We start from the raw sequence: 24,018 nt of genomic DNA, 5'->3' as shown, positions 1-24,018 counted from the left end.
TTCCATTGCTTTTGTTGTGGCTAGGTCTAGATCTTAGTTCTGTCTCTTACTTGTTGAGCAAATTCCTTCACATTTCATTGCCCCATTTCCTCATAAACTTATAAAGCAGTAGGAACTAAGAGAGAATAAAATCATGGAATTTGCAGGTAAATGGATGACATTGGAGAAGATAATGCTAAGTGAAGTTAGCCAATCCCAAAGAACAAATGCCGAATGTTTTCTTTGATATAAGGAGGCTGACTCAAAATGGGAATAGGAAGGGAGACCATGGGAGGAATAGATGAATTCTAGATAGGGCAGAGGGTTGGGAGGGAAAGGGAGGGGGCAGGGGATTAGCAAGAATGGAATGTGATAGACTTCATTATCCAAAGTACATGTATGAAGACACGAATTGGTGTCAACATACTTTATATACAAACAGAGATATGAAAAATTGTACTATATATGTGTAATAAGAATTATAATGCATTCCACTGTCATTTTTTTAAAAAAAAATCAATAAAAATGAAGTTAAAAAAATAAAGTAGTAGAAAAGAATTAATGGGTTGATATGTCTCAGGCATATGGAATATACTTTATTATTTCTTCCAACAAAGAGCTGGTCAGCAACTCTAATCAGTTCATTTTGATGAAAAGATGAAACTTATGATTTTATTGGAAGAAACAAAGAAAGCTCATACATTGAATTATCAACATGTTCCATTGAGTTTCTAAAATTTCAAAATGTTTAATATTTATCCATTTATTAATTTATTTATCAGAAACTTCTTGGGTCCCTATCATGAAATAATAGATGTAGGGATATTAGCAAAGTTGCAAATTGCTTTAAACTGGATAGTGTTCTATTAAGTAACACATAAAAGTCATTATAAGAAAGTTATAAGAAGAAAGTAGGGAAAAAAGTGAACATAATCAATAGTGGTAGAATTATGTTGCAAAAAAAAATGAAAATGTAAAATTTTAGCAGATCTAAGACATAAAATTTAACAATCTCCTATTCTTTTAAAGAAAGGAAATAGGATATTGTGAAATAAAAATAAGATATTAACATAAGAAAACTAGTTGTAATTATGTGGTTATTGTCATGAAATACATTATAACAATTATATGAACAATTATAACTAATTTTCTTAGCTTTGATATATGTTTAAAATACAGATGATGCAGAGAGGAAAAAATAAAGTAGAAGAAGGTTCTTGGATGGGGAAAGGCATTGCAGTGGAGTTATGAAGAACAGAAAAGTTTGATGAATTGTTACTTATGGGTACAGCTTTCTTGAAGTGCTTTATTAATTTTTAAAGTCTTTCATGTTTATTATCTCAGTTTGCCTTTATAAAAATGGGATATAAACAGGAAGATTTTAAAAAGTTATATATTTTCCTATCATCTGACACATAACCATCCTTCAGAAATTGAAGTATTCCTTTTGGTTTGTTCTGAGAATAAGTAAAAATAGCATACACACAAAGAAAATATTTAAAGACTAAGAGGTGAAATTGATATTTGAGGTGCAAATTATTTTTGATATTTTTATGCTGTAAAAAATATATCGTCTTTTGTCTGAAGAACTCACAGCTCATAAAGGATAGGGACAAGATTGATCCTAATGTGAGATTAAACAGGAGCCTAACCAGCTCTTTAGTTTTCACAGAGCTAGAGAAAATGAATTGAAAATCAAGCCAAGGTGTTTTATTAGAAATACATAAAGACTTTTAACTTTAATTTTAATGGGGACAATTGTCATGAAAGGTGACAGAATTCCTGAAGTCTGTTAAAGAATCTAGGTGATTTTAACTTTGAGGTTATTTTTAATAATCACCAGCTCAGAAAGAATCTGGACTATCTTTATAGTGGGCACAGGTGTGCTATAAAAACAAATATTTTTTTCAACCTTTCACAATTCTGACCCATTCTTTATTTTTTCTAGTTAATATATACCTACATTGATCAAACAAGGAAAACAGTTTTTTTTCTCTTGTGAATTATATGACAAAAATTTCAGATTGATGTTTATTACAAAATGAATTATAGTAAATAATCAGGTTTAACATATAAGCTAATATTTGTTTGACTCTTCAATAACTGCAATCAGGCAGGCATGTAATATGCCTAATACTTTACATATACAAACCAGGTTTGCTTCAGAACTTTTCCCATCTGGTTGTGCTCATAGTTGGAAGGGCTTGTGCATTTCAAATAGGTGAAACCATCTAGGTAACTCTCAAAGAGCACCAGGAATAAATTAAACATGGAGTATCTTCATGAAAGCTGTTCTATAAACTGATAAGTGCACAAAGGCTACTTCATTGCTTAAGTTACCATTGTCATAATCCATGTGAAATCAAATACTCCTTATGATTCTCATTATCATAAATCTCTAAGGGACATGATAAAATGCCCATGTTTTTTTCTTATTTTGTATTGTTGCTGGTGGATTATAGTTATATGTAGTATTTATTATGTATATAATATCAGGGTTCATTTTGGCATAATCATACATGCATGTTATATTATTTGTTCCACTTTAGTCCCCAGTACTTCCTCTTACCTCCCCAATGCCCATATTCTGTAGTCTTGGTTTACAAAATGTAAAAGAGAATGTGCACCTTACTGAGATGGAAAAAACATATTATAAACCTTGCAATATGTTTTGTTAACCTCCTCTATAAACTAATTTGTTTATAAATGTGCTAACTTTGGAAATGATTTTCATAAGGATGATCAATTAATTCACTAATATACTTTTTACAAAGAAAAATTTTTACTGCAACATCTCTGCAGTCAAGTAAAGTTTTTAATTGTAATAAGTATATAGTACTTAGAAAACTAGGGTCTAAGAGTCATTTTAAAAGTCAGTGTCATCTATAGATGTCAATGTGTTTTCTCAACATTTTCACTATGAATTGGCATTGTAGCTCATAATTTTATGCCCACGGAGGAAAGTACCCAGTAATTTATGTGCCCCATTGATTGCCTGACAATGAGAATATATCTCCTGTCACAGAAGTGTCAGTATGCATCACACCTAATCTAGTGTCTTAAAGCTTATCATGACAATTTACAACATTATATATGTGTGTGTGCTCGTGCATGTGTGCTGTGTGTGTGTGTGTGTGTGTGTGTGTGTGTATATATATATATATATATATATATATATACACACACACACACACATACATATGCATAGATATATATACCTATGAGATGAAGTGCCAATTTATTTGTCTCCTGTTATGCATATTTATCAATTGACAAAGTGCTATGGCAGGGTCCTAAAGTTATTGTGGTTATTCTTCTACTTCCATTTGGAAGAAAAAAAATTATATTAGTTCTTGATTGACAAATTATTACTGTAGTATTATTTCTCATAGTTTAAAAAATAAACCTGTCAAGATTTGTAAATTCAGAATCTTAATAAGAGTATGTGTATTTTGAAGTGATCCTAATTATGGCAACTGATCATAAATTATTTAAAATTTTTCAGATTATGTGTATTTACAACATAAAGGTATATATAGAAATTATGAGAAAACAAATTTCATTTATTTTAATGTATTTCAAGCACTTACATGTTGATATCTCATAATTTCAAAGGCAAATAAGAATTAAGTAGTTTACCCATATTAGGATGAAAAACATATTTTGTACCTTCTTGAGAGGTTATGATGAATTCTATAAAGAAATGGGACTTGTGGAGCTAATTTTACTTAATTATATAAGTGCCTTGATTTAGTGTGTTCAACCTTAGCAGTTATAAAAAATATATAATTGAGAAGTCTTCCTCCAATGCATGTTACATTTAGAAACCAACTCATCACACAAGTATACTGGCCATAGAATTAGTAGAGACCTCCATAACCTTCTTTTTGGTCTGTCCCTCTCCCTACTCTTCTTTCTCTCTTTCTCTCCTCCCACCCCTCCCTTCCTTCTTGTCCCTTCCTCTCCAGCTCTCGACAATCTGTATTAATAACTTATCATAGAATAAGAGTCAAAAAACTCTCTTCTTTATGCTGGGCTACTATTTATTATCTGTTCTAATTTTTATAACTCATAGGGAATTGAAGATAAATGCCCAGCAATTACTGTGAAATTCAATGTAAAATGTTTTGTATGCTCTAGTCATTTTATGACAGTCTTCTTCAAGGTTAAAAGAAATGCAACTTACTTATCTAGGTGTTATGAAAAATAAATAATATTTTAATTATAGAAATGTTGATAGATGGGGGCATGAAACACAAATACAGAACACTTCCTCCCATGACACAGTGCCTGTTGTCACAGAAGGTACGTTCAAAAGCAAATTAGGAAGCAGCAACAGAAACTCTCCTGTCGCCTGTACTTGAGTACTAACCTCAATCATTGTCCTTAGTTGTATGGATTTTTTAGCTTCCTGCCTATAGAGGACAGCTATAGAATCTAGGAAATAGTTGAAATCACTTATTAGAATGTATTATGTTATTTAACTAACAATCATAAGAAAGACTCTCTAGTTTTGTGAGAAAATACATATTGAAAATATGATGATGTCTAGTGTTAGTACAGTTGGGTTGCCATAGCAGGATGCTATGGACTGGAAGTCACAAACAACAGAAACTTATATTCCCATAGTTTTAGAGGATACCCATGCAAGACAAAGTGCCATCTGGTACAGGCTCTCTTCCTGCTTTATAGATGGATGCTTTCTGGATTTGTCCTCCCAGGGCCTTTCCTCTGTTCATACATGGAGGAAGGAGAGAGACCTCAGTGGACCTTCTTCATGTAAGAACAGCTTCCCTCTGGAATAGGGTTCCATTCTTAACATATCATTTAACCTTAATTACCTCCCTACATGGCCTGTCTCCAAACATAATTACAATGGAAGGTAGGGCTTCAGCATACCAATTGAGAAGGGGACTAAAATCATGCCCTAACACTTTGAATTACTAAATGTGCTTTTTGTGTTTAGTATTGCTTTTCCTTTAAAAGGTCAGAAATAAGTTCATCTCATGGTGAATCAAAGCAAGAAAATGAGGAACTCATTCTTCACTAGAAATTAACTTAAGAAAGGAATTATTTTGAGAGTACATATCGTCTTGCATTCTTGGATTTGGGGTAAGAGAAAGAAAGCAATTCTAAAGGAGAAGATGAAATTTTAGTGAGGGACAAACATCACTTTTGTAATAGTATCATCACTGATTTTTAAAGACATGGTCAAAATATTAAAATACGGATACAAATGATGGGTCAGCAAACCTATGCATTGTGGGCTTCTCTTTTTATTTCTGATTTTCTTGTTTTTATGATAGTGAAATTATTATGTGAAATATAAGGAAAAGACACCTTCCTTTCACATTTTCATGCACTAACATAAGAAATGAAAATGCTTAACAATGTTTTTTAAATCATAGATAAATCATGTTACCTAAACAACAGTATTTATTACTACAGACTCCAATGGAAAACAACAATGCTATTAGAATATTGTTGTGGAGAAGATGTTTTCTATAACTCTTTCTTTTAGAATTCATATAATAAAATTCAAAAGTTTAATTTTCAAATTTTGGTTCTGCAATTTTTGGGGTGTTACCTGGATTCCTTGATCTTGTTAAATTTCTATTTAAAAAAGAGTAACAATAATAATAATAAATACACAGTATTTGTTTTTGTAGGCAGTAAATTCTAGAAATATAAAACTTAGAAGTTTTGGGGAAATACTAAACATTCAGTAGACACCAGTGATAATTGAGTTATTGACCTAGATAATAGAAAGAAGGAATATAATTGATGTCCTCAACCATCATTGTAAGATGATAACAAAAATCTCAAACTTTGGCTAGAATACTGTGTTCATCATTTATGACTCCTTCAAAAAATAAATTCATAATCGTGGATTTAATTCATTATCAATGGGTTAATTAGCAGCATATTAGATATTAATATTTTTCAGAAATAATTTATGAAAATGAGTGCATACTCCGGGTGTTTCTGTATGTAACTATTATTGCTAGAAATATTTAGTGTAAAACATTTTTTGGTGAAATGGATAACAGTTTGTCAAGGAAATTGAAGTAACTTGCATAGTTGTTGATATGTAAAAGACTCTTCATTTTTAATTGCTTTGTCACTTCCTCAGATAATCAAGCATATGTGCTCTATTCTCACTAATGTAACTTCAAAAATGTGAGAATATTGGTGATGATTTGGCAGAGAATTGGAGACAACAATGGTCATTATGGAGTTTCAACTCTGGTCTTCATGAGACAGTTTCCAAAGCAACAAGATGACCCAGATTTTCCAAAATTCTATTACCATAGTAAAGAAGTTTGCATGTTGCTGGGATCTCCCTATACCTACAATATTTTGTTATCCTAGCAATGCATTTTTTAGGTTTATGGTATTTAAGTTGATTTTGATACTATTAATTTTTATATAAAATACCCCTCAAAAACTAGTAAATCTTCCAGAAGATGTTATATCTCAGAAATAATGGATCACTAAAAACAAGAAGATAAAAAGAGACATTATTAGTCAGATGAAGAAAAACATTACTCATTATTTTTAATATTATATTGTGACTACAACACTTGAGTTATTTGTAAGAAAATTTATAAGGTCAAACCATTCCTTTTATAGTTGTTTTAGTCATTTAAGTGAGAATATACTAAAATAAAATAATAGGATTTTTACAATTATAAAAACAATTGATTTTTATTTGTTGAACTGCTTCTAGATTATAGATTTGTAGACAATGACTTGTTTCTTTTCAAGGCTTTATTAGTCTGATGAATCTGTAAGAATTGTTTTACTGTAGGTAATTATTCCATTGGCAAAGATGCAGTTCACAATTTCTTCATGGTTTTTGAATTCTTCACTCAAGAATATCTCCAGGATTATTTACTCTCACGTCTATGAAATTTGACTTTAGAGATTAATGGCTCTGATAATAGAGATACAATAATTCCCATATGTGTATGGAGTTAACTCAGGAAAACCAGAGTTGAACTATAATCAAGTTACTTATTTGCCAAAATTCTGGCATAGATTATATCAAAGTCTCATCTCTAAGATAAGCAAACATCCCAGTTTGCCATGGACTCAAATTTACAGGTCCTAGTAAACCCATAGTTCTAGGCAAACAAGAAAAACCAGATCACCCAGTAGTTTAATTCACCATCAAGCATAGCTTTATAAAGAATAGTAATGTCCATTGTCTTAATGTAATGTCTTAGTTTCTATTGTCAATCCTGGTTTATATAAAGACTTAAGCAACTAAACATAAAGAAGCATGAGTGTGAAAGACCTGGTGTGGATTCTGGCTCTCCTCATACTATGGTGGTTTGTCAGATCCTTTAACTGTTTGAACTGGCTTTGCTGCTAATCACACTGATAACGTGCTATAGGATAGATTACAGATTGATGTGATGACATCATCATTTTTTAATGATGCAGGACAACAATAACAGCAGCAACAACAAAACAGTAAAAATGAAGTAACTACAGATAAATAAATACATAAGCACAAAGCTAACCTATAGCTCTAAGGTCCATGCAGACAAGATCAAGTCTTACAAAATTTAAGAATATTAAATCCTGATTTTGCTATTGTCCTGTGATATATGGATCTTCAGTATTGTTATCCAACAAATAATCTCTTAACCTAACACACATATTTTAGAAAATATGCAAATCTTTTGCTCTCAGTGTGTCAGCTTCCTATGTAAGAGAAGAAGCATACATGGGAACTGATCTCCTTCAAGCTCTAAGGCATTTAGATTAACATTTTTAACATTTTTCCCAGAAAAACCTTACTTCATTATTATATTGTTAGAAGGAGATGAAATTATGTTTAAAGTGGTTAGTAAATGGGAGGTTCTTAGTTGTGGTGTGGTGGTTAGTAAATGAAAATGTCATTTTTGAAGAAGCAGTGTCTATACAATCTCATCTAGCACATTGGCTTCAATGTTTTTTGTTAAGTATAAAATAGCAGTGATAAAACTTTTCAACAGAAATGTTAAATTTAAGTTAAATTGTAAATATTTTCAGTAGTTGGAGAAATGAGTAAATATCAAATATTGTATATTCATTAGATATGAATTATATTGTTACTATGTATATTAGAGTGAGCATGCTCATTATATTAGTTCTGTTGGATTTCGTGTGGTGGTTTTTTTTTTCATTTGTTTGTTCCAGTGTTTATTTGTTTTAAACTCAGGGGCACTTAACCACTGAGCCACATTCCCCGCCCCCTTTTTTTTTTTTTGAGAGAGAGAGAGAGAGAGAGAGAGAGAGAGAGAGAGAGAGAGAGAGAGAATCTTTTAATATTTATTTTTTAGTTCTCGGCAGACACAGCATCTTTATTTTATTTTTATGTGGTGCTGAGGATTAAACCCAGAGCCGCACACATGCCAGGCGAGCACTCTACCGCTTGAGCCACATCCCCAGCACCCCCCAGCCCTTTTTAATATTTTTATTTCAAGTCAGGGTTTCACTGTATTGCTTAGACTAATTAAGTTAACTAAGGTAACTAAGCAACTAAGTTACTGAGGCTTGTTTGAACTCTCAATCTTCCTACCTTGGCCTCTAGTGCTGCTGGTGTTATAGGTGTGCATCACCATGCTAGTTATATGGTCTTTTTGTAAACTATAATTGTTCCCATAATGAAGAAATCTGAACATATTTTTAGTGTTCCTTATAATAAAGCATCCTAATCAATATTAGATAAATATAATTTTTAAAAATATTATATTAGTGAAATAGGAATTGATTATTATTTCACCACAGAACACTAAAAAAATACATTTTCAAACTTAAAGAATATACAAAATGCAGTTTTCCTTCAGGTTATGTCATAAATATATTTTCTTCCCTGATATGCTCATATGATGAAATTCACACCATTTTTTAAAGTCTCCTTGCTAAGATATTATATCTTCAAAGCATCTTCTGACCAGGGCATTAAATCTTAAGACTGAGAATTAGTATAAATTAGTGCAGACTTGTGATCACTATTAGGTAGAAATATATGTGCTACAATTAGATATGAGTTAAAAGACGCACATTGGTTCATGTGAGCTTTTAATTAAATTTGAAAAAGAGTCCATGTAAGTTAGTGGATAGGGAACCCAGGGCATTGGTACAGGGAATGCACAGAGAGAGAGAGAGAGAGGAAGGTTGGTAGAATGGGAAGAAATGAATAGACAGCATCACAGTGATTTTAGCTGTTTCCTCAATTTATAATTCCTGAAAAGTCTGTTGTAAGAGTTACCTTTTTGTTTATTTATTTTCTGGATAACAACATTGCTCTTCTTGCTGCTGCTCTATTGCTATAGAAATAAGGTATGTCCAGTTGTTTAGTAATATGCTTTAGCTTGTGCTTTGAATGCCATTCCTTTATTCTAGCTCCTTTTAGTCACTCGGCTTGAGTTGCTGTATTTGAGCATTTTATTGACTGATTATTCAATGACATACTATCTAGTGAATCTGCAATAAAGTCATCAGCATTGATTTCTGATAGGCACTCTGTGTAATAGGAATCTGTTGATTGTAAACTTGCCTTCTTGTTCTCTTAATGGTGCCTATCATCTCCATTTTTGGAGAATAGGTTTGAATCTATTGACAATTACCTAACAAGGGTCAGGGGATGGCACATGGACAGATACACACACATACACACACACACACACACACACACACACACACACAGGACTAAATTCTTTCTATTCTTATTTTTTTTCTTCTAATTTTCTTGATCAGAAATACATAATAACCAAAGGCCTTCCTATTTGAATATTTTCTTTCAGTTTTATGTTTAGCTCAGTCTGATGATACACTGTAATGTCTTTTTTAGTCTGGAATACCCTCTGACAACACAAATAATGTGGACCAATAATTACCTACAATAAAACAACAACAATAATAAAAAGCAATATGTTATGATATTCATATGGAATTATGATGCTATGAAATGTGCAGATATGATACTGCATTTTAAGAGACTTAAAAACTCAGTGAATATGCAGCAGTATGCATGCTAAACACTGAATATTTAATAATCAAAGTTAAATATGATACAGGTTTAGAAATGCACCATTACACGTATACTTATCCAGAGTTGAAGGATATGTGGTATGGATCTGACTTCCGAGTCGCCAGAGAGTTAACTAGGGAAAAACAATAAACAGAAAGGACTTTAAAAAAATCTATAATGAAAACAAATAGTGTTTGCTCTGAAAAGATATTTCAGCAAATCATTGATCAGATAAATAGGGAAATGTTGTTTTACCAAAATCTACATAAAAATTTCCAGAATTAGAATGGGAAAACTATATTTCCAGTAGCTTTGAGAAATAAAATATTGACAGGATATTCTAAACAAGTAAGTTATGTTTAGAGAGGAGATAAAATTTAAAAGACTCAGTATTCAATCATTCATTAAAAAGTGTTAAAAAGATTTATTACCTTTTAATTTTTCCTTAAGCAACATTCCATTTTGTGTAGCTTCTTTACATCCTCTCTCTCTCTCTCTCTCTCTCTCTATATATATATATATATATAGAGAGAGAGAGAGAGAGAGAGAGAGAAGTAATATCTCTTTAAAAATTCCCTATTATCATATAAGAGCATATCAAGAACATGGTAACAATATATTTAAATATTAGCTTCTGAAATCCCAAGGAATGTAGTTAACTAGATAGCCTTGAGTTGACTCTTACTGAATTACATGAGTAATAACAGTATGAAGCAGCAATTAGTATTTATAGGAAATCAACCAGATATTTAGAAACATATACAATAAGGTCAATGGTTTAAAATTTTCATGTTCCCCATTGTAAAGCAGAATTTTATGACTTTGCAATTAAGTTCATTAAAATGAATATAACACACAACTTGAAATAAAATCCATTGTTTAGTATATATGTTTAGTTTTAAAAATATGACTTTCAAATAATATTTTAATTTTTAAAAGTAAATATAATTAAATAATATATTAAACAATAAATAAAATGATTTAATTTTTAAATAATATTTCACTTCATTTTTGTGGCTAGAACTCAATATAAAATCAATACTCTTAATAAAATTTTAAGTGTATTATACATTATTGTTGACTTTAGTTACAAAGTTGTACAGCAGATTGGTAGAGTTCGCTCATCTTGCTTGACTATAACTTTATGACCATTGATTAGTAGTATTTCTCCATTTACTCTATACCAGGCCTGTCAGCAATGATTCCACACTTCAACCCTATGAATTTGACTATCTTTAATACTTTATGGAAGTGGAATCAACATTATTTGTCTTTCTGTGAATGGCTTATTTAATTTAATGTCATATATGATAGGAACACTGTGTAATGTATGTGTATATATATATGAAGTATATTTAGGAATCTGTTGATCATCACCTTGCCTTCTTGTTCTTCTTGTTCTATTTTCTGCATTTTAGGAGAATAGAATTGAACCTACTAAGACAATTACCTAACACATGTTGTAGAATTTCCTATCTTCCGAAGGCTTAATATCATTCCATAATGTGTGTATCTCTCATTTTCTTTATCCATTCATCTGTTGATATATACTTTTGTTTTCTGCTTCATGACTATGGTGTTGCAGTTTATTTAGGGGAACTAGTATCTTGGATATATTCATTTCTGTTCTTTTATATAAATACTCAGTTTGACAAGTGGGCCTCCTGGGTTATGTAATGGTCCTATGTTTAATTTTTTGAGGAACCTCCATTACTTCCCATTGAAGCTGTACCATTTTGCACTCTGAACAATGTGCAAATCTTCCAATTCCTACACATCCTTACTCACTTTATTTTATTAAAAAAAATAGTAACCATCCTGAGAGGTATGAGTTGATATTTTAATTGTGGTTTTTTGAATTGCATTTCTGTGATGATTGATAACATTGAATGTTTTTTTTTTTTTCATATACATGTTAGTCATTCATTTGTCTTCTTTGGAGAAATACCTATTCAAGTATTTGGCCCATTTTCAAGATCAGATTATTAATTTGTTTTTCTGTTGAGTTGTAGTTCTTTATATGTTTTGAAGATTAACTCTTAATAGGATATTTGATTTACAAATATTTTCTCCTATTCCATTGGTTGCCTTTTCAATCTGGGGATTGTTTCTTTTGTTATTAAGAAGCAATTTAATTTTATATAATCCCACTTGCTTATTTTTGGTTGTTGTCTATGTTTTTTTTTAATTATTTTAACTGGTAGATAAGACTACATTTATCATGTACAATATTAATTTTTGAAGTATATATACAATGTGGATTGACTGAATTTAGATAATTAGCATACATATTGATTAACATAGTTATTATTTTGTGGTAAGAATACTTTATTTCTACTCTCAGTAGTTTTCAAGAATATAGTTAATGATGATCACAATGATATAAAATAGTTATCTTGAACTTGTTACTCCTTTCTAACTGAAATTTTCCTTAAGCAACATATTCCCTTTTGAGAAAAGTATATTCAGGTTCTTTGTCCATTTTTAAAAACTGGTTTATTTGTTTTCTTGCTATTAAAGTGTTTGAGACCCTTATGTATTTTCAATATTAATTCCTTATTTTATCTTTATTTATTATTAATTCCTTATTTTATTTCATTCTGTGGATTGTTTCTTTAATCTGTTAATAGTTAATAGTTTCTTTCCCATATTGAAGATTTCAGCTCCAGTATTTAGGCTTTGGAATTAGGACTTAAGTGAATCACAAATCCATTTTACTTCTAGATGGTCAGTGTTTCTGAAATTCTGACTTGCTAAATTTTCTGGCATAAATATCAGCAAGCATTTAATTAAACTTGGAAATAATCAGCTTTAGTTTTTCATTCAAGGGTTTATCTACAATACTTCATATCCATCACAAGCTGTACTGCCTAGATGAGAATCCCAGTTCCATCATTCACTGTTATTTTACTTTGGGAAAATTATATAAACTGCTTCTAAACTGATGTTGAGTTTGGTGATAAGTAAGGTAAAGTAATAATAATACCTACCCCATATAGTTAAATGAGTTAATAGATATACAGCTTTTTTGAAGGGTGCCTCACACATATCATGGGCTATAATTGTCTCCATCTATTTGCAGACTTCACCAGGACAGAATTTTTGTTTGTTTTGTTCTAATACCCCAATGCCTATAACAAAGCTCGGTTTATAGCTGACAACAAATATATCTTGATTTAACATTTTTTTTCCTAAATTAAAACATCACATACATTCCTCTATTTACAATTTGTTATATTACTATCATTGATTGAGCTAATTAAGCTCCTGATGTGATTCTTAATATTTTATGTATCATGGGCCCAATTTAGACATTTGAGTAACCTGAGCACAGATATGTAATAAGGTAAGGCTGTATGCCCAGGTGTTTTCCTGATCATGGTAGAAATTTGCTGTTAGGAAGTCCTTTAGAAATTATCTAACAGAATTCTCTCATTGGCAAGAGGGAAAACAGAGGCTCAGGAGACATCTATTAACATTATTCTCTAATATTAGTTATGAGCAAACCTCAGCCAAAATTATGATAAAATGAAGTTAGAGAATCATAAAGGCATTCAAAACATAACCCTGAAATAAATTGTTCCCAGAATAGATTTTAAAAAAAGAAAAATTGATCTGTGTGTTAGACAAAATCTTTTAACCAATGTGAAAATACCTTTTCATAGTGTACATAGTTAAAATAATAAAGAATATGTCTGCAAAATCAACACCAAATACCTTGGAGGTAATGTATTTATCTGTTCTGTTCTATGGTTTAAATACTCTTACAAAAGAGCTTTAAATCTTTACTGCTTTGTAAATCTGCATTGAATTATCTACATACTGATTCTCTTCTTTAAAAAATCCATCTACCCTTTATTTTGCTTTTAGAAACATAATTTGTTTTAATTAACTTTTTTAATAATAATATTCAGATTGGGCATGGTGTCACATGCCTGTAATCCCAGCAACTCAGTGAGACCCTGTCTGTAAGTAAAATACAAAATAGAGCTGGGGATGTGGCTCAGTGGTCTAGTGCCCCAGTATCCTGGTATTCTCCTTGTTCATATAATAGTATTCCCAGTATCCCCCCCCATATAGTAGTAGAAGTAATAATAATGATAATAATAATAATATAGCTAAACAAAGAAGTAAAATAAATAATATATTTGTGAGTAGTGTACAAAATTTTGCTAGAGGATTTCTTTGTCAATATTCTTGTTAATACCATAAAATAAAGGTAAGTTAAATGGGTGAATATGAAAGAACTGGTAGGTCTTTATAACTAGTATTTTTCAATAAATAACATAAACACTGAATCCTATGTCACATTCTTTCACATTATTTTTGTTTTCCTTCAAATTGTTTTCTGTTTAAGATTTCCGATGAATAGTGAGGCATAGGTGAAATTTCTGTTCTCTAATTTTAAAATTCAATGTTCTTTTATTCAATAAGACTTTATTGAGCACCTAATTCTTTGCCAGATTTTTTTCTTGATCCTGGTAATACTAAAAAATGAAAATAGTGCTATGTATGTGGCTTAGTGGCAGAATGCTTACCTTGCACATGTGAGGCACTGTGTTTGATCCTCAGCACCACAGAAAAATAAATAAACAAAATAAAGATATTGTGTCCATGTGTAACTAAGAAAAACTTTTTAAAATAAAAATATTACCTTTTTCACCCTATTGTCCCATTCCTAAATATTTTACAGTGTAAAGGTAGGTATTCTAATGAACTATATTTATAGAAAAGAAGGGAAAAATCAATATTCCTATACAAACCTTAGAAATTTGTGTGAAGAATTGATATTAATATATGAACATGATAAATTACTTGATGACTAGTTTAATAAATGGATAAGCACCTGAAGAGAATTTCAGGCAACAGAGAAATAGCACATTTATTCTCTCCTAATCTACTGATGAAGGCATCTTCACAACCCAGAACTACTCCTAAAATTCTTGTTATCTTCTGTGAAGACCAAGAATATTGTATGTACCACAGATTTCTTAGTTGGGAAAATTTAACTTGGATTATCTCTCCATGAGTGGTGGCCATCTGGGATTCTGGAGCAATAAATGAATGCTCCATTTCTTGTAAGTGTGGGTGAGCCACATCTGTCAAGACCTTTTCTTTTGCAGAATAGTGAAGGACTATTGTCTAGAAGAGGGAGAGATGTGTGGTGCTAAAGTTCATCTTCATCTTATCTTTGTAGCACTTATGAAGACCTTTCAGTCTGTTAGGATTAGTTTGACAAATATTAGCATAGCTTATTGACTCTGATTATTTTTTTGCTTGACTTTTCCTCACCTTAGAACACATTTCTATTTTTCTATTTATCTTGTCAATGATTGGATCCAAATGTGTCATTTATTCAATTTGTAAAATCTCATTTGACTGACAGATATACCTCCTGGTAACTTCCTTTACTTTCTGTGCTCTAATGATATAAACATTTAAGTCAATGATCATAAATCTATGTGATTGCAGAGTAGAGGCAGGTGATAACTACATGTGAATAACTAGGGACAATGGGAATCAGGAGGAGAGGGCTGACTTGCTGTCAGTTTGTAGGATTCTGAGTGCAGGAACTTTTTGATTGTTTTATTCATTGATATATCATAAGTGCATATCATGGGGCCTGATACATAGTAGATGCTTAATCAATAAAATTTTGTATATTTTACTAGGTAGAAAAAATGCAAGGCCTGAAATCATGCATTCACTGATTATGATAATACAATGATAACACAAGCAAATGCTGTACAAGCTAAAACCAAACTAAAACAAAAAGCCTATCTAGGGTTTCTCTGGTGTGAGATCCATGGGCATATGAACTGAATCTTTCCTGGACACTTTCAGGAGATTTTCCATGAAGGAATGTACTGTGCCATCTTAATGTATTCCACAAGTATGCATTCTGTAAACATTAAAATAATGAAAAAAGTATGTTGGCTTCAATATTTGTAGCAAAGTTTCACTTCTACATTAAAAATTATTTATGAATACTATTTTAAACATTGCCATATCCTGAAGCATCATTTTAAATAGAATTTCCCAGTATGATATCATTCTTGGGTTTCATGAGAATTAATCAATGTGAAAGATAGTATTTAAATAATAACCCCACATAAATCAGTAGGTTATTTTGAGTTTTCAAATCAACTTTTAATAAATTCTCTCATTTTTATTTTGTGAAAAATATGCTGCTGCACAAATAGCATAAAATACCTTTTCAAAATGGATTTCAGTGAAAATACAATGATATCTTTACCTCAGTGAAATGACTAGTTCTTCCAAGATGAACTTTTTCCTATTTTTTTTAATCAATAAGCATGGTTTAAGCATGTTCCTGTAGATACAAGCTGGACTTGTATTGTTTACTTCTATATATGATATGCGGTTTTGAAAATGGAGGCTCATAGAACAAAAGCAGAAAGTTAGTTTATTATTATCTTCTTTCTCTTCAATATGTATCATGATATCGTTCTTTTCATTTTCACTCCTGGTTGATAAAGTTGTCTCTTTCCTTGTTCTTTCTTTCCTTATCCCTTTATCTTTATCTGCAGGTAGCCAAATATTGATCATTGAATTCACATGGAAACAATATCATGCAATACTCCTAGGGTTCTGCCTTTACTTCTAAGCCTGTCCTGAAGTTTACTACAGTTTCTCTGGACAGACTTCATATTCAGTATACTCCTAGATTTTAGGATGTAGCCAAAGTGTGAACATGGGAAGTTAAGGGCCACCCAGAGACAGTTGTTAACAAACACCCCAGCCAGTCTCCCTGCTCCTCAGAGGGAGAGATCTGAGGTGTGTTTTACTTGGCCTTGCAGAGGGCACCCATCTACAAAGAGCCTGGTTTCCCACAGCGGTAACCCACTCATTAGTCATTCTTTCTTTCTGTCATTCTTCCTTTCCCCATCTCTCCCTCATCTTTTACAATAAACCAATGATTTACGCTTGGAAGAACTTCTGAGTCAGGACTTATCTAGTGGGGATTTAAACTAAGCAAATATTCTGTGTCCTGAGCATTTAACCTCTAAATTCATTCTCATTTATTCTCTCTCTCCTCCCTTATGATTTTATCTATAATTAATGTGGTTTTCCAATTCTTAGATTACTTCTATTCAAACATATTTTATTCTCGCTCAGGCCAAATGGTAGGCTTATACAGTAGTTAAATGTTAAAAACAATTTAACCCAAGAGTCTGGCTGGAAGGCTAGACTTCTTTTCTAGAATTAAAAGATCTAAAGCCATAGAATGCCAAAGTCTGCCATGACCAAAGCGGCCAAACTAGTGAAGATTGGAAAAAAACAGAGTTACACATGCAGATGTTGAAGATAAAGGTGGGATCAAGTGGAGCACTGCCCTCTGAAGGAGAAGGAGGTCAAAAGAATTACTCTAGCAATCTTTATTATATCTGTCTCATTAGTCAGATTAAAGACTATGCAAACATTATTTTTTGTATTCATGAAAGTTACAGAGACAGCAACAGTAGGCAGTTACGTTCTACAGTTGCAATGTCCAATGTTAGGAGCATTGTGCAACTCTCAAGAAAGTCCATTGTTTAAAGTTACTAATTTGTGGGCAGATTCAGAAGCAGTGGAACTGGTGAAGCATTGTGGTTGTCTAGCAAGGAAGTTCCTTCATTCCCAGGAGCTGAATGCCTAGAGCAAGGTCAAAGCTGATAAGACTCTAGCAACAGAGTGTCCCTACAGAAAGCATTGCCATAGCAACCGGGTTTCCTATAACTCTGCACAGAAACTTTCCCAGTCACCCAGCATTCCACAGCCATGAACTCATCAGGGACACTAATCTCAGACACTGGTCTCCAAATCACTATCACCAGTCTCCACAAAAGCCTATGAGAATATAAAGATGATTGCTCTATGTTTTCAGAGTTTTAAAATGATGTTTATATTCAATATACTTTATAATGTTACATAGTGATAAAAACCAAACCAAATCTACTACCCAAAAAGTCATTGGCTTCTGCTAAAATAGTATTCTCCTCCTACAGAATGTACTTTTGTTAACCCAGATGAAGTTTTTCATTATACCTTCAGAGGATGTGATGGTAGACGGGGTCACTAAAATTTGGAATGAGCATGAATCTCAGTCAACAAACTCAAACTTGAAAGAAGTGTATGCCATACTTTCAGTAGTGTCCATTTTCTTATTTCCAAAATACTAACCTCTTAATAGAAATTATATTTGAGGATCTGTCTCTGAAAAATGGAATCTTTCCTGTGTTTACTTTAGCACCTTTCTTCCTAGCAAAGAGAAATTTTCTTAGGCTGAGCAATAGATACTTCAGTGAATTCAAGGTAACTGGCCATACTTTTAGTTTTATCTCAGTTAATTAGCAGTTCCAATTTTGTTTAAATTGAAGGGAGGCCATGGCGAACCACAGCTTGGAGTATGAGGCCTTACTCTGGATAGACCTGTTTGTTGGAGATCTGTCATTTCTCTTGTGTTGGTATGTTCTGTTCTAGCTGGCCTCTTTGCTCTTTGCATTTCACCAATGTAGGGGTTGAGGGCCCTTTCCTAGGACCATGGAGTCTTCCCATGAGAATACTATGTCCTTGTTTGTCTGGCCAAAAATACTCATAGAAAAAGGGGATGCAGAGATCCCCTCTGCTTATGAGAATCCAAACCTTTAAGTAGCCCAAGAGACCAGTTATCTTAGATTCACTGATGTATCCATTGCTTTGCCTAAGAAAAGTTGTCTTTGCCAGGAAGAAAGGTGCTAAAGGAAACACAGGAAGGACTCCCTTTTTGAGAGATAGTTCCTCAAACATACTTTCTACAGTTATAGAAGTTCTATTAAGGGTTTGGCATTTTGGAAAATAAGAAAATGGACCTATTTACTCTGCTCTCCCTTCCTCTTCCTTTTTCTCTCTGTCTTTCTTGTCCTACCACATCACATCCCTCCCACGACAAATAATAGCTATCTATTTATCTATCATTGCTTTCCATTTTTCTAATCTGTTTTGCTAACTATCCAAACATGTACCTACCTGTCAATGTATCAATGTATTTATCTAGCGTTTCCAGCACAGAGAACAGGAAGCATGCTAGAATGTTGCATGTTTTTCTTGATGAGAAGTGTCAATCTCTGTGACAACTGCTATAGTAACTGTGCCTGCCATCATGAAATCCTGGAAAATTACCCATCTGAAATTCTGACAGGCACCATAGTCACTTGTAAGCACTATGTGTATCATACATAATGTCTATAAATTGGTGGTTTAGTTGGAACTCTTTTTATCTGATTTGAGCTGTGTTTTGGCAATAATTATAAATCATGTTTAAGATAATCCACAATTTGGTAATAAAAAGACTTCATGTAATTTGAAGGATTTCTTTTGTTTATGTAGTTCACTTTTTATGCTTTTCACTTTGTTTTTCATATTTAACACATAATAATTATACATATGCATGAAGCACAATATGATAAGTCCATATATATATGCAATATGTAATGATAGAATCAGGGTAATTAGCATTTTCTATTCTGTAAACATTTATCATTTTTTTTTGTGTGTGTGTGTGTTTGTGCTAGGACGTTGTGAATTTTTCTAATTCTTTATAAAATGAATAATGGTGTGAATTCCAGTATCACACTGCTGTGGAACACTGGCCCTTTTCTTCCTGGCTGGCTATGTTTTGGTTCATATCATCTAACTTGTCTCTGCCACCCTTCTTCCCTACTCATCCTAGTCTCTACTTTTATGAAATTGTTTCTCCTTATTTATTTATTTATTTTTTTTGGCTTCTACATATGAGTAGGCAGTTTCATTGGTCGTTCTGTTCCTGTTTTCTTTCATTTCTTATAAAATTTATGTTTTGCCTTTGTCTGATGAGCATCCCAAATGGTAATACTGTTCCATTTAGTGTTTCTCTTGTCTCATATTAGCCTTCCTATTTATTATTTAAAATTCAACTTAAACGTATAATCTGTCTCACATGTTGCTAGGATGAATCAATGGGCTTCTGAGCCTATAACTGTTTTAGAACAATTATTTTTATGGTAATAAGGGAATTTATACCCTCAAGGATTTTCATGTTTCTTCTTATATGAAAATGTGGTAAGTCCATCAGTATATGCTCTAGACATATACATATATTCCGCTACATCATGATTTAGTATAATGAGCTTTATCTTTCCTCATGTCCTATATGCCTACATAAGTACAGGAAAGGAAGTCAGTAGTTCATGCTCTCAGGGTGATTGAACAATTTCAGGACACCAAAAACAATATCATATACCCACAAATCAAATGATGGGAGATCCATGAGCTTTTAAAGTCCTCTGAAATGTTGAAATCTTATAAAAACAGTTTCAATTTACAAATAAATACATTATAAAATGAAATCAATAAGTGATTGTTAATTCTATAAGAATTTATATATTTAAATGTTTATACAATGTGGTATAGGACCTCTAAAATATCAAAATGGTCTTAAAATATTTCACCCATATATAATCATAATAGTTTTGTTTTGGTAGTGATTGTGCATTTTATACTGCTCATGTGTGCTTCAAATTATTGCTTTTGCCTAATAATATTTATTAAGCACCCAGTGTATACCAAGCACTAGGCAGAACTATGAGGAAGGTAATTAAAACAATGAGCAAAGAAAGAAATTTATTCTGTGTGTCTTTTGTTCTAGGTATGGCTATAAGCACTTTAAACATGTTAAATTACCTCAGTAAGATAATTACAATTACTTTCTCTATTTCAATAATAGGAAAATGAGGCACTCAGAAATGAAATAACTCACCCTAGTTCATATAGTTACTAAGTGACAAAGTTAAGACTTGAAACCAGGTTTCAAGTCTTCCATGTTTGTGCTCCTGCCATGTAACTATCACACCATACTTCATATAGTGAAATCAGGACACTGACTGAAAGCTCTAGTGGAAGCCTAGGTAATATTCTGTAGTATGATGCAGAAGGGAAAATATGGAGACCATGGAAACCTCTAAGAAGAATTAACTCAGAACATTTACATCACTCTTGATATACCTCCAAATTAGCAAATGATCCATCCAATTTGATAAATATTTAAATATTGTTAATAACAGATTAAAAAACTTCCCACATTAAAAATTTTCCCATGTCATTTATTTTCCTCTAGGATATGATTTAAGCTTAGGTTGTTAAAATTTCTATATTTCTTAAGCAAAATATTTAATTTTCAAAAGGCTGATTTTGGGGAATGTAAAGTAAGATGCTAGCACAATGTTGAGAATGATTTTATCTTTTGACTTCTTGGGTTTTAAAGCTATAAATTTTTTATATTAAAAGTGCTTACAAACATTGATAATTTCTTGAAATTGTTAGCCATTTTATGGTAAGCTAGAACTATTTTTAATTTCAAACAAAATCAGAGAAAATAAATGCCATCATTAATAAAACTACCTTGGACAGCACTGCATTTTCAACCCAGATTTGGGGGAGAACATAGATATAAGGTTGTGAGTGCAGCTCTGCAATGTACTATAGGTAAAAGAGAGATCTTCTCTCTATATAATATTATGTTTTGAGCTTTTAAATTCTCTTGAGCTATTTTCTTTAAATAATCTCTTATTAAATTAAAAAAAAACCCTCATCTTACACAAAACAATTATGGGGACAAATATCCCTTGACTAAATATCACCTTAATGTGTTTCTATAGTCCAAAATTATACTACTAATTATCTTTAATCTTGTACCTTTCAATCTTCCTAAAATGTGATATTAAACAAAAAAGCTTTGTTAGTATGATATAGTGTTAGAATTAATATAATTATATTTTAACTAAATAATTTTGTAAGACTATGCTATTTACCTCAAGAAGTCTTTCCTTTATCTTTTCATGATGGTATATTCATGATTAAGTGTATTTTCAGAATATGTAATTAATAATATCTTCTTTAAGTTTACTAACATTAAATAATTCTTTTAAACATTTTATTGTCTGTCAATTTGTGGTGACTTCTGTGCATTATCTTCACTATACATTATATGTCATTTTTAATCATAAATCTTTATAACTTAATGTCAGCACCTTTAAAGGGCTAATATTATGACATTTTGAAAACTTCCATATTATTTAAAATGATGTTACAAGAGCCAGCATGGAACAATCATGTTTAAAAAGGTCAAACAGGCACTCAGTGTCTATCTCATGAAACCATAATGTGGAATTATTTTCTTGTTCACCTCTGGCTTTCTTTTTTAAAACAAGACAGATTATATTGAAACACAAAAGCTCCTATTAAGACTCAACTCTAAACTGGAGTTAATATTTTAAAAAATCATGTAGAACTATTAAACAGTTTAAATATTTCTAATATCAATTTAGTTCATATTTTTTAGCTCTGACTTTGACTAAACTGTTTCTGAATGTGTAAACTCAAATATCAGTATAATCTATACCCCCTGGTTTTATTTAAGGATGCATTATTTAGGGTTGTACTGCAATGCAAGCACAAAAATATTTGCCATATATGAATATAATTTTTGTGTGACTTTTATTTTGAGAGTTTGATGAGAAGGCTATAATACAGATTTTTTTCAGTTTAATGAGTGTTTTTGGTTGTGCTTTTAAAACATGAAATATGAAAAAGGGCTGAATTTTACTGGAAGAGTTTTAAAACCTGAACATTAGAATAGAAGCAGAGTGGTTTAATGGCTATCTGAGCCCTCATGTCTTTGTTTCTTTCTGAGTTTTGAAGCCGTGCTTATGAGAACACACTGCCTAGACCTTTCTGATTGATGGGATTACAACTGTACTATGGGACTGCATTGGAATTAGATGATTTTGTTATTATTTTAAGGACAAAAATTGGGCCCACTGCCTGGGAATAGACTGGGCTGATCTATGCCTGGAGTTGTGTTCTATTTATCAGAATTAATAACTTCACCTCTGAATGATCCCGAAGCTAGATAATAGACCAGCTTCAAAATAAAGTACAAGGACTAAACCACTGTAATATCTATACTGGGATTGGCAAAAGCAAAAAGTGCTTCACTTAAAGAGAAAAAAGAAATATTTTCTTTTAAAACTTTAAGCACTATTGTGTTTTCAATTTAAGAGCATTAATCTAAGGAAACATAAACTTGAATTGCCCACTCTAGTGCAAAATTTTTAATACAGTTCTATAAGTTTATGTCTTTAATTAAAATTAAAAATTATTAAATCTTGCTTAAATTTGAGCCATATATTTGGATGTTAGTATAAGAGAATATTTCATCTTAATGTGTGAGTGGATGGATGAGATATAAAGCATGCTATTGAATTTCAGTTGTGCCATATTAAAATAGGTGCATGTTCTTTTGTTTATGTTTTTTAGCATCTCCGTCAATTAAACTCTTGGTGGATGATCCTATAGTTGTAAATCCTGGAGAGGCCATAACATTAGTGTGTGTTACAACAGGAGGAGAACCTGCACCCTCTCTCACCTGGGTCAGGTCCTTTGGGATTCTGCCTGAAAAGACTGTTTTGAATGGAGGAACTCTGACCATCCCCACAATCACCTCAGATGATGCTGGTACTTACAGCTGCATCGCCAATAATAATGTGGGGAATCCTGCAAAAAAGTCTACCAACATCATTGTGAGAGGTAAGTTTGCCTCTAGACTGTTACAGCAGAGATTTCTAGGTTAGCCACACTATTCGAAAGCAAATACTGAAACATTTAATATAAAACTATATCCTCAAATATGGTATATATATATATATATATATATATATATATATATATGTAACATGCAGAGAATGCTGTTTTTAAGTAATGAGATAGTGTCTAATTATAAGTAGAAACAAAAATTCTTAAATGCTAATGACAATGCTTTATATTTATATTGAGTAGTTTTCATACATTTTCAGTGATACATTGAACAGTTTTTATAATATTGTTAATAGAAATACATAATTAAAATGTGGCTGGGCATACTGGCACATACCTGTAGTCTCCTCAGTGGCTTGGGAGACTGAGGCAAGAGGATTGTGAGTTCAAAGCCAGCCTCA

Source organism: Spermophilus citellus (assembly GCF_964194105.1).
Source record: "Spermophilus citellus genome assembly, contig: SCAFFOLD_222, whole genome shotgun sequence".
In the NCBI taxonomy this organism is placed as follows: Eukaryota; Metazoa; Chordata; class Mammalia; order Rodentia; family Sciuridae; genus Spermophilus; species Spermophilus citellus.
Note: the sequence above shows the minus strand (reverse complement) of the source record.